The sequence below is a fragment of the Felis catus genome, chromosome F2 (assembly GCF_018350175.1).
Source record: "Felis catus isolate Fca126 chromosome F2, F.catus_Fca126_mat1.0, whole genome shotgun sequence".
Taxonomy (NCBI): domain Eukaryota; kingdom Metazoa; phylum Chordata; class Mammalia; order Carnivora; family Felidae; genus Felis; species Felis catus.
The window spans coordinates 13,169,397-13,182,925 of record NC_058385.1 but is presented as its reverse complement, the minus strand read 5'-3'; the positions used below and the strand labels follow the sequence as shown (position 1 = coordinate 13,182,925).

The 13,529-nt window shown below is 37.8% G+C and overlaps 1 long non-coding RNA gene across 9 annotated transcripts in view; it reads left to right on the top strand.

Annotated features, from left to right (window-relative positions):
* LOC123383070 overlaps positions 1 to 13,529 on the top strand; it is a 279,873-nt gene that overhangs the window by 95,226 nt on the left and 171,118 nt on the right. For all 9 annotated transcript variants that reach the window (XR_006592367.1, XR_006592370.1, XR_006592366.1 and 6 more), the window contains one exon: positions 13,167 to 13,291. This is a non-coding gene — a long non-coding RNA (uncharacterized LOC123383070). The remainder of the gene's footprint in view (positions 1 to 13,166; positions 13,292 to 13,529) is intronic.

Genomic DNA, 13,529 nt, shown 5'->3' with positions numbered 1-13,529 from the left:
ACTTCATGCTTTTTCATATAGACAACCAGTTTCACAACACCATTTATTGGAAAGTCTATTCTCCGTCCATTGAATTGAACTGTGATGTCATGGAAAAATGAAAAAGTTGGAAGCTACAATAATCAGTACCTCAAATAAACCAATCATTGAGCTAGCAAAACAGATATTATCAACTTTTTTGGAATCCTGCAACCTAAACAAAAGCTCACAGCAATGAAGCAGGTGCTGAATGAAGGAAAAAAATACTGTAAATTTCATTATGAAAGCATTATAGTTATTTTGCTTGCCTTCCTGCCATCCTTCATTCTCCAGCTCAGGAGTGGCTGTCTGGACGGTGGCCCACGTAACTGAGAAGACGTGCTGGTCCAAAGGGACAATATAAACCTTGTTCTCAAAAAACTGGTTGTGAGTTTTGGCATGTCTCATAGTTCCCTGACGAACTGGCACAGGGGCTCCACTTTCTTTTGACCCCCTCTAGGGCGGGAGCAGCTCTCTGGCAGTGGTAACTTTTGTCAAAAACGTGTGAAGACGTGTGCTATCGGCATCTAGCTGGAGCAAGTAATGCTAAATAGGGGCCAGTAGCAGATAGATTCAAAAGCCTGAGAAGGAGGCTTAGGAGGAAAATTCTTGGGGGAATAAGGGCTATGAAGAGTTACTACGTATACCAGTTAAGCCAGAGTGCAGTTCTCGGGGCCAGAGGCGTGCTTAGAACATGCCCAAGAGGTTGATGGGCGTGCACCTCTACCAATCTGTGGGCTCCGTGGTTGGCGGTCTGCATTAGTCTGAAAGGGAGTGCCACCTATTCTCTGACTGGATCGTTGAAGGTGTGGCTCTGTGGAGAAACATGAGAATGCCACCAGGCCAGCGTACCTGGAAGTGCTGGCCTCTGGCCTGTGTGTGGGCTGGTCCACCATGAGTTGAGGAAATGGAGAGTGACTATTTAGAAACTCTCCCAGCAATTTCAAAGAGTAATTCTATGTCTGTGGAATGTAATAAAATGTTAGGTAGTATTTCAAATGCTGTTCATTTCATTTTTCTGGCAAATTCTTTTGATTGTATTTTACAGAAACACTGATCCACAACAAATTGGAGACAAATTTTTAAAAACTATAGATGGTTTGAGATCGTTGTTCCAGGCAACTTCATCACTTCTCCTGGGTCAGGTTTATTTATTTGGGAGTATAATGATTTGCTAAAATACCAAAGACATCTATATTTTCAATGTGAAAATAAAATTGAAAAATCATTGGCAAAACTGGCAAATAAAAAAGAGAGAATACCCGAATTTTAAAGTCAGGAATAAGAAAGGGAAACCGCTAGCATTATGGTGGCCTCTTATTTTTCAAAGAACACTTTTGGTGTTGTTACACTTTCTATTCCTATTAGGTTTATTTATGCTCTAATCTTTTTTCATTTCCTTCAATCTGCATCTTTTGGGTTTAGTATGCTCTTTTTCTGGTTTCTTAAGGTGGAAGGTTATTATTTGAAATCTTTCTTCTCTTTTAATATAGGCTTTAATAGCTATTAATTTTTAATAACATCCCAATTGTTTTTCTGTCGTCATGCATTATCTAATTGTCTAAAAGTGACATGGACAGTTCCAAAGGAAGTGTTTGTAAACAGCTCCTTGTGAAGTGGAAGTAGGTGGAACAGCTGTATACCTACTGCATGCTCATTGGATTTAAATTTCTTTATTTTGCACACTTTGCTTGTACGTAGCATATACATAAAATAGTGGAGGTGACCCCCTTCATGAAGTCATTCTTGATGCTCAGATAATCACTCAGTAATTTGTTGCGTCAAGAATTGATAGAATGGAGGGGCGCCTGGGTGGCGCAGTCGGTTAAGCGTCCGACTTCAGCCAGGTCACGATCTCGCGGTCCGTGAGTTCGAGCCCCGCGTCAGGCTCTGGGCTGATGGCTCAGAGCCTGGAGCCTGTTTCCGATTCTGTGTCTCCCTCTCTCTCTGCCCCTCCCCCGTTCATGCTCTGTCTCTCTCTGTCCCAAAAATAAATAAACGTTGAAAAAAAAAATTAAAAAAAAAAAGAATTGATAGAATGGACAGGCAAGCACTGGGGGAAATCCGCAAAAACTTTGAACTACATGTGGTGTCTCTACCTTTTGTTTATCTTAACATTTAAGTTTTCTAGTGTAAAGATTAAAGTGGATGGGGACTATGTTTTTTATAATAAAAAAAGAAACTGGGCACCTAGGTGGCTCAGTCGGTTAAACGTCCAACTCTTGGTTTCAGCTCAAATCATGATCTCATGTTCATGGGGTCGAGTTCCCATACCACACTATGTGCTGAGGGCATGGAGCCTACTTGGGATTCTCTCTGTGCCCTTCCCCCTGCTTGCATACTCTCTCTCTCTCAAAAAATAAATACACTTTAAAAAATGATCTAAATGAAAACATTAATTTGAAAAGATATATGTACCCCTATGATCATTGCAGTAGTATTTGTAATAGCCAAGATACGGAAGCAACCTAAGTGTCCATGGATGGATGAATGGATAAAAATGTGGTTTATACATACAATAGAGTAGCATTCAGCCATAAAAAAGAATGAAATCTGGCCATTTGTGACCACATGGATGGACCTGAGGGTATTATGCTAAGTGAAATAAGTTTGATTGAGAAACAAAAATACCATATGGTTTTACTTCTATGTGGAATCTAAAAAACAAAACAGATACAGATACAAAGAACAACCTGGTGTTTGCCATGAATGGGAGGTAGAAGTAGAGGTGTAACAGGGGAAGAGATTTAAAAGGTACAGACTTTCAGGTATAAAATAAATAAGACACAGAGATGCAATGTACAGCATAGGGAATACAGTTAATAATATGTAACAACTGTATATGGTGACAGATGGTAGCTAGATTTATCGTGGTAATCACTTCATGATGTATATAAATGTTGAACCACTATGTTGTATACCTAATATAATACTAATATAATGTTGTTCTGTCAACTACACTTCAATATAAGAAGAAAAACCACTGATCTTAAGTAAATCTGCAGTAATTTCTGAAGGTAAGACTCATTTAAATTAAAATTTGGTTTTGTTACCTTCAAATATCAGGCCTGGCAAGCTCTTACAATGGTAGACCATTAGCCCAAGTAGAGAAGTAAAAAACCCTCACTGCTTTCTCTCTTGGTTTGGGAAAAATGTATCACTGGTATGACATCCAGTAACATTTATTAAATACTGTGTGCAAGGTACCTGGTAGGCACTGACTTAAAATTGATGGTTATATATAATCCCTTCTCTCATACAGCTATCTCCATATTGCAGGTGACCTAGACCTAGTAAAAGAAAACTTATAATATTCACTTTGGCTGTGTTTTTTGGATATAGGAATAGTAAAATAGTAAGAGACATTTCCCTGGATTTTTTTCCCTAGTGTTCTGGCTTCTAAGGAGCTCTAGACCCAGTCCCAAGAAAGACTGGAAAAACCTGTATCCAGGAAAGGCTTTTGTAGCTCTAAAGATCTCTCCAGAGAGCAATCTCTCTTGATGCATTTCTCACTTCTTTTTGTCACCTGAATTGTATTCACTTGGCAAAGTAGATGGTTAAATTTCAGCCGGGCCATCTTGCTCAGCTTCTCTTTATTTTTTTAAGATTTTTTAAAAACATTTATCTATTTCTGAGAGACAGAGAGAGACAGAGTATGAGCAGGGAAGGGGCAGAGAGGGAGGCACAGAATCCGAAGCAGGCTCCAGACTGTCAGCACAGAGCCCGACTCGAGGCTCAAACTCACAAACTGTGAGATCGTGACCTGAGCCGAACTTGGATGCTCAACCAACTGAGCCACCCAGGTGCCCCCTACTCAGCTTCTCTTTAAATTGATGTTAGGCACAGTGGCACTAGACTTCAATTCAGTACTCTTTATTACCTAAAGTGAAACCCGAAATCCTCTCAGCCTAACTTCTAATACCTCCCATGCTGTCATCCCAAAATGAATGTGATCTCTTCATTCGATGGGGCATCACCAAGAACCTGTTTTCCTTCTGGTACATTCAGAGGGAAAGAACCAAAAGACAGGCATATAATTACTGACAGATGCGGCACTGTTATTTAGTGTTGGGTTTTTATGGTAAGTACAACGGTAATTCAGAAGGGAGAAAGGCTTCTACCCTTCGCTTTTCTTTAGAATGAATTCTGGGTCAGTGCACATTTCCAATGATGTAAAAATACTAATACATCCTAGTAGTCAGGAAGAAGTACCTTTGTAATTTAGCTGTCATTTAAGCAGGGGCCCCTTTAGAATTTCTGTATGGGTGAGGCTTAGAAAGAAGGACATGTTTGGAAGGAGGTGCTGCGTGACTTCTTAAATAAATGTACTGTTTTTACTTAGGGTATATTAGCAAAGTTTTCTAAAGATAATTTACTTATACCTTATATAATTTTATTTATATTTAAATATGGATATTTATATGTAATATAGATATCTAGGTATATGAAATCGTATAAATATATATAATATAAATAATATAAAATATGAATATGTTTTTTTACGTATCTACATATCTATCATATCTTTTCTCTATGTGAGGCAGCTGGGATTATTGATGGAGAGTACTGGGCATACAAAGAATTCCTCCAAGCCACTCTTCATTATCACTGTTATGAATAAGAGGATACAAATTGAGCCTGACGATTTTGTCCAGAACTGTGACATGCCACAAATGAAAGAATGAATCCAATCAGAAACAAATTCTTCTTCAGTCTTCTCAGAAAGATTCCTAGTTTAACTTCTTTATTCTCCACAACTTCTACCTTAATTGAATCTCATTATGTTTAGTAATGCCCTAATTGCTTTGTACCTTTTTATATTTATATCTTTGCTTTAACAGCCCTCAGTTAGGAATTCCTTTGAACTTTATGTGCAGTTCCACAGAGGCTGTTATGAATTCTTCAGGAACCTCAGAAAATAAGTTCTAATGGAAAAGATGTAAGAGCTTCCTCAAGTACAAATGGAGCAAGTGACTTTTAAAATTGACTTACATTTTCTGAGCCACTTTGATCAGATTGCTTTATTAAAAATGCTCTCCTCAACAATGGACTTTTCAGAACCTTAGGCAGGATAGTGTTATGTTCTTCCCTTCTTGACACAACCTCAGAGAGGGTGAGTTCAAGGGCAGATCTGTGTCATCTCTGTGCCGCACCTCATAGTGATGGCAGCTGTGATTACAGCCTAGCCTCCCCCGAGCTGCCAGGAGCTGCTTCCCCTGACACAAAGCAGGTGTCTGAGCACTGGGGAGAAGGGAATGAAATCGGCCTCAAGGAGCTTCACAATACAATAGTTCTAACTGACCTGTAAACACATACTTTGCAATAATTGTCCTTGTTATGGGATAGGTTGTATATTTTTCTCTTTCCCTTATTCTTTTCTGCAAAACAGTCTGAGAATAGATGTTCAACAAAGAAGCAGTTTCAGAATGAACGTTATTACCATAAAATTCACATTAATTTCAGCTATAAAAGTGATTCTTGTTGATTTCTTTCTTATGGTGTGATAAGTAGGTTTCTCTACTACAAATTAGTTTCAAATACTTCATAGCACTGAATGCGATGTCAACACTGAGCATTCATTTAAAGTTAGTGATGATTTCTCTATCCTGTGTCATTAATATTCTGCTGTACAAACTCTGTTATCTAGTGAAATTCTAAGTTTTCCATTTTTTAGAATTTATTCCAAGAATAAAAAGGGAAAGAAGCAGCAGGAGAGGAAGAAGGGGAAGAAAAAGAACTTATTCAAATGCATTTAAGGGGTCAGTGAAATATAAGATAGAATCTCTTCCTGTAGTATTTCACTTTTTTCCATCTGAAATATTACACACTCACTATAGCCTCCATTAAAATGGGGATTTTTATCCCCCTTCCCTAGCATCTAGAGCAGTGCCCAGGATGGAGGAGGCATTTAATAGGTGTTCTAGTTCTCCTGGTTTTAAAATTGGAAATACTCTACACACTAATTCCATGGTCTTTGACATTGACTCTGTGTATCCTTCTCACAGTGGTTTTGAGCTATCCTCATTTTGAACTCATTGTTGATTCCTTTTACGTAGAAAGGAAAATTAGCAATACCACACAGCAAAGTGACATTATGGGGATTAATTACTTACTGGAATAATTGAACCATCATGGAGATTTACAGGAACTATAAAATATGTTATATATATTATATATATATTATGTTATTATATATATATATATATATATATATATATATATATATATATATTACATTCTTTGAGTCAAAGAATGGAAGTTAAAATTTCACTACACACTGGCAGAAACAAAGGTAGTAATCACTACCTTTCAGGTCCTCTACAATATGAATTTGGTCATCTGTCCTAGACTTTTGCTAAAAATCACCAAGATCTGAAATGTATGCTGCATAGAGGAAGAACACCTGGAAGAGTGACTTATGGCTCAATCACGTGAAGGTGTCTGGTCAAACCATCTCACTTCCCATTTCTCTAGAGGATACATTCCAGTCTGTGCTGTTTAGTTAGGCAACCACGTGCAAAAGATCTATGAGCTGCTTTGTTTCTGTTATGAATATGAAAGGAACAAGAGTATTGCTCCTTGTGAGAAGCAATAACATACTCCAGGAGTTTGTTGTATTTATTGATTCCTAAAAATTTTATCCACAAAGTACGTTTAGGTGTCTTAGAAATTAACCACTTTAACAATGTAAATAACAAATCGCAGTTCCTTGCTCACACCTACTTCTAGCTCTTTCTCTCCAGAAGAAGCAATTATGAAATTCCTGATAATTATCTGTTTTTACCTACAAACTGGCAACTTCATGTTTCCACATCATACTTTTACTGTGTGTGTAGGCCCAAGCCACACAGAATATCTGTTTGTTGTTTAAACATGGAACTCTTTAATCAACATTATTTTAATAATAATCTGTATAATTCTAATTCATATTATTCTTCTGAATAATGCCCCATGTATTTATCCATTTTACTCTTGATAGGCATTCCATTTGCATTCATTTTTCTCTATACAAATAACATCTATTCATGTCTTCAGGTGTGTCTATTTTACAATTCTTCGGGGTTATACTCTTAGGAATGGAATTTCTGGATCATAAAGTATATGCATCTTCACCTTACTAGGTGTTGACTAATTATTTTGCAAAGTATTGATGTACCCTCCCATCAGCAATGTACAAATGTTCCTTTGCCTGTTTGTTTCAAATCCTTTGACAATTCTTGGTATTGTCAGAAGTTTTCCAATATTCTTTACATCCATCCTGGTGCTCCACCAGACCCCATGCCCCTGCAAAGATTCCTGAGAGCACCACCTCCTAAGGTTCTGCAATGCAAATTAGGTTACATGTGTTTCCACACTCACCGCTTTGATCAGTTTTCTTAGGTATGTGGTGTAAGTTTCTGCTTCTCCTTCAGCTTTCCAGCTTACAGAATTTGGTGGCTATCATCTTCATTTATATTCTGTTTTGGTAGCTTTATGCCTTTATTAATCCCCAAATATTTTTATTTTAATGAGGTTGCAAGCAGGAATTCAGATTCATCCGTGTGTTCAATCACTGCCTTTAACGTTGAAAACTTTCATGGAGTTTTACTTGCAAATACATCAATATGTTGCAAGCACTCAACTCTGCATTGCAGCTCAGAGCAGCTGTAATGCCATATAAATGAATGGGTGTGGCTGTGCTCAAAGAAAACGATATTTGTAAAAATAGCCAGTGAATTGGATTTGTCCCAGGAGCCGTATTTTATTGATCTCCTAATATAAACCCACTGCCTAGTTGTCCCAACATTGTGAACAGCATGTGAAAGAATACATTCCCCCATAAGCATTGCTTGCCTCCAGGACATGTCTTGACCAATCCCCTGTCATTAATATATTCATTTGTGAGACTTGATAACTCAGAAATAAAAATTCAAGAGTGTTTGTTTGTTTGTTTGTTTTGTTTTTCAGTCTACTCCAATCCCAGGTTCTTTTTGGCCATCACTACCTGAACAGGTGTGCTGGACAAAGCTGACACAGAACACTGGCTGCCTCCAAAAACCAAAGTCAGTTTTACAGTCGAACTCAGTCTGAACTAGGGAGCAGCAACCAAAGTGTTGTTGGGCTGGGCTCTCTATCAATTACTTTTGTGGTTGATTTGTTTCTGAGCAGCAAGCCTATGTGGCCATCAATTGTGTTTTTCATCTGCTTACATTATTCCCAGTCAGTCACCACTGAAGACCAGAATTCACAACCAGAGTTGTGAGTTGAAGTATTTGTCATTTTCCTTTCATTTAAGTGTAAATTGTAAGTATGTTGGGAAGGAGTAAGACGAAAATACCATTTCGGATGTTTAGAGTTGGCTGTATGCTTGCATTCTGTCCCTAGGTTTCCCACAGAGGAGAATCACGGGGGCTGGCACAGGTGTAAATATTGAATGATGGGATTCGTGCCAGCGCAGCATATGGTTTTATGTGAACAATGAATATTGCATTATCTGGTGTGTGATGCCAGGGAGAAAGTGCGTTTGTAGAGGCCTGGGGCAGCTGAGCCTATGTCAATAGGCTACCCTTTTGTCATCCCTGGTATATGAGGTCTAATGATGGATGGAAGGACTCCCTGGAGGAAGGCAGACAAGGGGGAGGTTGTTTGTGAGTTACAGCTGTGCCCAAAATGGCACTGGCAGTTGCTACAAGCAAATACATTTTGAATGACTTTAGTGTCCCTTGTGATCTGTGCTTTATCTGAGCTGCCTGGATGCCTGGATTTTCAGACATTAGTAGCATGGTATTTTTATTCCTGTCCCTAGAGAGGTCTCTGTTTTAAGAGCTTCATTTCTACCTTCTGATTAGTTATGAGAGGATTAAGCTATCCCCATATTTCTAGCATATAATGTATGTGTTTTATATGTGTGTATATGTATTTACACACACACGTTTCTTCTTCATGAGTTTCCTAAAAGCAAATTCCAACTAAATTAAAAGATTATTTGTTCAAATAAGAATATCATTCACATTTAGTAAAAATGAAGTAGTTTCTTTTTTGTGATGGCTTCAGTGCTCTGTTAGGCCCTTCTTGCCTGTTTCCTTATTCCTGGTCAAGCATGTAGATTCTGTGTGGTCAAAAGAACTCTGAGGCTGGTGTCTGATCATAAGAAAGAATACAAATCTATATTCCTGGACCTTACTGACTAGAAGTGTCCTAATGTTTGATTTTGTTTTAAAACATTTGAAGAATTCCCATGAATGATATTTAAAATGGTCCCTGAGCACGAGCTCCATGATGATTTAAAATGGAATAAAATTGCCACTCCAATTCCCGGCCGACAAAATTCTGATGTGGCCTCAGCTCTACTGGGCCTCAGGCTGCAGAGTAAGTCATGAGTCTCTTCATTAATTGGCATGCAGTGTGTCATGAAATGGAAATGAAGGGGTGCTCTGCAAATTTTAATATCCATACACATATCACCTGGCGTGCCGTTAAAGTGCAGATTCTCATTCAGGAGGTCTGAGGTAGAGTCCAAACTTGTGCAATTCTAACAAGCTCCCAAGTGGCGCGTATGTTGCCGGGCTACAGCCCACAATTAGAGGAGCAAAGTTATTTGGAACCAGTGGGTCAGAGGAATAATGCTATCCCCTTCCACGTCAATTACTGAGATCTCCCCTGGATCCTGTTAAGCTGAGAATCACTTCTGGGTTTTGAAGATAAACCTTTTAGCAGAAAAGCAGGATAGATCAATCAACCTCGCATCTGGTGTGGCTGCCATCTAGCTTTTGTGTGTGTGTGTGTATATATATATATATATATATATATATATATATATATATATATCTGTGTGTTTGGTATGTGTGTCTATCTGAAGCAGGTCTCGCAGACATGCAGGTAATTGCACCACTGTCCCAGGAACATCATTATAGTTTGTAGATGCTGTGGAGCCTGGATTGAGGGTGGGAGTGGCAGGCATGGAAATGTGATAGTCTCGGTTAAACTGTCTTAGGTCTTAGGTATTCTGTAACTTTGCGTTTCAATCTCATAATTTTGTAATGCATCTTTTCTGTTTTTCTTTATTTACACCTCATATAATTTAAGTTTGTTTATTTACTTATTTTGAGGGAAGGGGGAGGCAGAGAGAGAGGGAGAGAGAGAGAATCCCAAGCAGGCTCCACACTGTCAGTGCACAGCCTGACCTGGAACTCGATCCCATGGACTGTGAGATCATGACCTGAGCCAAAACCAAGAGTCAGACGCTTAACCGACTGAGCCACCCAGGCACCCCAGCGCCCCATATCATTCTTTAAAAATGTTGAAACAGTTATCTTTTGCCTTCACGTATATTTTTTGAAGTTAAATTTATTATAACTGTAAGCCAAGCTTTCTGGAATATATATTTGAATCTCTACTAAATTAACAAAATACAATGTGAAAGATGTATTACGTTTATCACTTTTGTAATCAATCGTTTGTTCTCACAAATATTTATAAATCACTTACTGTATGGGCCAAGCTCCAAAGTAGGAACTATAAGGATGTAAGTGGGAATACAAGGATTAATAAAATCACCAGCCATAGACAGACAATTTAACCATTTAGTAAAAGTAGCACATTGTAAGAAGTATCATGTCAGGGAAGTACAGAGCTATAGCAACACATAATTGAGGAATTGACATAGCTGTTTCTAGTATTAACATCTCTGTAAAATTCCTAATCTGCTCATAAACTAGGTCTGCTGGATCTTTCAACATATAACTATATTTATTCTAACATCCCTGCCGGATAATTACAACATCTCGTGTATTTCTGAGTCTCATTCTTTTAATTTCTCTACCTCCTAGAAACAGATTATTTGCTTTTTTTATGTTTTGTAATTTGTATTGAAATATAGGCATTATGAATTAAAAAAAAAAACAGAGAATTAGGTAAATAATGCTTACACCTGAAACTGGGCATTCCTCTTCTATGCCATTAGTGTGAGGAGTTGAGTCCATCTAGTCAGAAGTTGACCGTGTTTCAGTTCTGTTGATGCTGTTGTTATTTTCAGTATACCGCAAGCTTTAAGTTCTTCCAGCGATGGATGATTATCATCTCAGGCTTAGTGGAGGGCCTGGAGTGCTTGAAGGTATTTCTTACTGTTCATACTCTTACATCAGTTTTCAGGAGTCCTTGAGTGACTATGCTACATTGGGGGCTCCCCCGTGCTCTTGGTCCTTCCCTGGAAGCACTCTCCTGCTGCTCATTATTTGGTGTTAAGATCATAGTAGGGGTAAGGTGGGCATGTCTTTGGTCTTGTGGCTCAGTCTCAGACTCAGGCAGGCCCTGTGAACATGGGTTTTGGGGTGTGGCTTTCTAAGCATCCCTGTACTTCCTTCACCAAAGTAGCTGAGTTTATGATGGACCTTAAGCATTTCCTGCCCCTCCTTCAGCAGCATCAGACCTCTGCTTTGCAGCTGTGCAGGAATCTGGATACAAGAAAATTCCTTGCCTGTCTCCCCAGAGAGGAAAACTTTTGCTTCTATTCCTCTCAGCCTGGTCCTTAGTTCTCTCTTTGCCTGTGGAAGACTTGCCTTAAGGCAAGTCTTTTGCTTATTAGGCAAGTGTACAGGAAGTAGGTAATTCCAGAGCTAAACGATCACAGCTTGCATGCCTTACCCTCTGCCAGCCCTCAATATTTCCCATGAGCACTCAATGGAGACCTATGGAAAAGAGACTTTAAGTCAATACAAATTTTCCTTGTGTCTCTAACTTCAGTTATTAAAAATTGTTATGCTACGCCATTCTTGGTCTTTAAGAATTCATTAAAATTTTCATACAGAGAAAGACAGATACCATATGTTTTCACTCGGGGGAGGGTAAGGGGGGAAAAAAGTTAGAGACAGGAGGCAAACCATAAGACTCTTAAAAACTGAGAATAAACTGAGGGTTGATGGGGGTAGGAGGGAGGGGAAAGGGGTTGATGGACATTGAGAAGGGCACCTGTTGGGATGAGCACTGGGTGTTGTATGGAAACCAATTTGACAATAGATTTCACATTTAAAAAAAATTAAATGAAATTAAAAATAAATAAATACCAGACTTTAAGTTCTTTTAAAAAAATAAAATAAATAAAATAAAATTTTACCTGATCTCTTACTATTCTTTTTTTTTTTTTTTTTGGAGCTATGTCCTTTTCCTGTGCTCAGCCAAAGGTGAAACAGTTTGTTTTCTGTCTCTTCTTGGATTGATTGTCTCTATTTGGAATTTGTTTCACTTGACAACATTGCTACCTCAGCTCTCTGATGGACTCAAGAAAATTTACGATTTTGTAAATTACAGTTTTTTCCTAGTTGTTAGAGCGGAAGTGATATACTATTGTGGCTTTGCACACATTAAGCAGAAGATGCAAAAAATAATTTAGTTTTAAAGAAAGAATTAGTAAGGTTTGCCATAAATGTTATATTTTATTTGAGACCAGGGAATAATGTAACAATGGGACAGAAGAAAGAAAAACATTCAAAGAGGAGGGACAGTATGTGTGAACACCCAGGAATAAGGGAGGTAGTACTAGAGAGTTCAGTGTGGTCTGCAAGTCCTATTAAAGATTTTAAACTTTACACTAAAACAAATAAGTGGGCATTAAAGAATCTTAAGTAGAGAAGTGATGTAGTGAGATAATATATTACAGATATTTCTTATCTTCCTTTGTGGAGAATGTAAGCAAAGGGGGGGGGGGCGTGCTGTCAGGAAACCAGTTGGAAGGTTTTTCAGCATTCCAGATGTGAAATGTTAATGGTTCTTTAAAGATGGTAGCTGTAGAGTGAAAAGAAGTGGGTGGATTCAAGAGAAACTTGGGGGTTAGAATCAATAGACTTGGTGAATAATCTAGAACATACTTTAAACATGAAGAAGCCCAATAAATAGGAATTTATATAGAATTTTTGGTAGGAATTGAGTAATTCATCATTCAGTAAGAAGAATTGGTGACTAGAAAATAAGAATGAAAAATTAAATGTGGGATTATTTCTTATAAATTCACATTTTTTCTTATAAAGAAAGTAAATTCATTAGACATTCATTTTTACAGAATTGCTATTACTATATAGAAAATATTGGCAGAACTCAACATAAGTAGTATATTTGAAATGTATTTTCAAAGACTTGTTTAAATATGTAAGAAAAACCTATTTTTTTTGGTCAAGACTTGCAGTGTTCACTAGAGGAGAAATAGTCCACGTCCTACAAACTCCTGGCTTCCTAGTGGAGAAGTAAGATTCTAGAATCTGGATCAAGTGGAATGAAATTCAGTTTCTACACAAACCAAAAGGTAACTAACGTGTTTTCATGACTTATCATTTTACTGCTCAAGATTTCACAGAGAAAGCAGGTAGTTTAAATTGAGCTTTCATGTGCAATCTGGAAGTTATACTCAGTATTGTAATATTTATACGATATTTATATTTTTCTGGGATTTAAGTTATTATAATATTTATGTTTTGCTGGGATTTAAATATTTGGTAACAATTATTAAGAACAATATTGTTTTAAGACATTAGCAATGATTT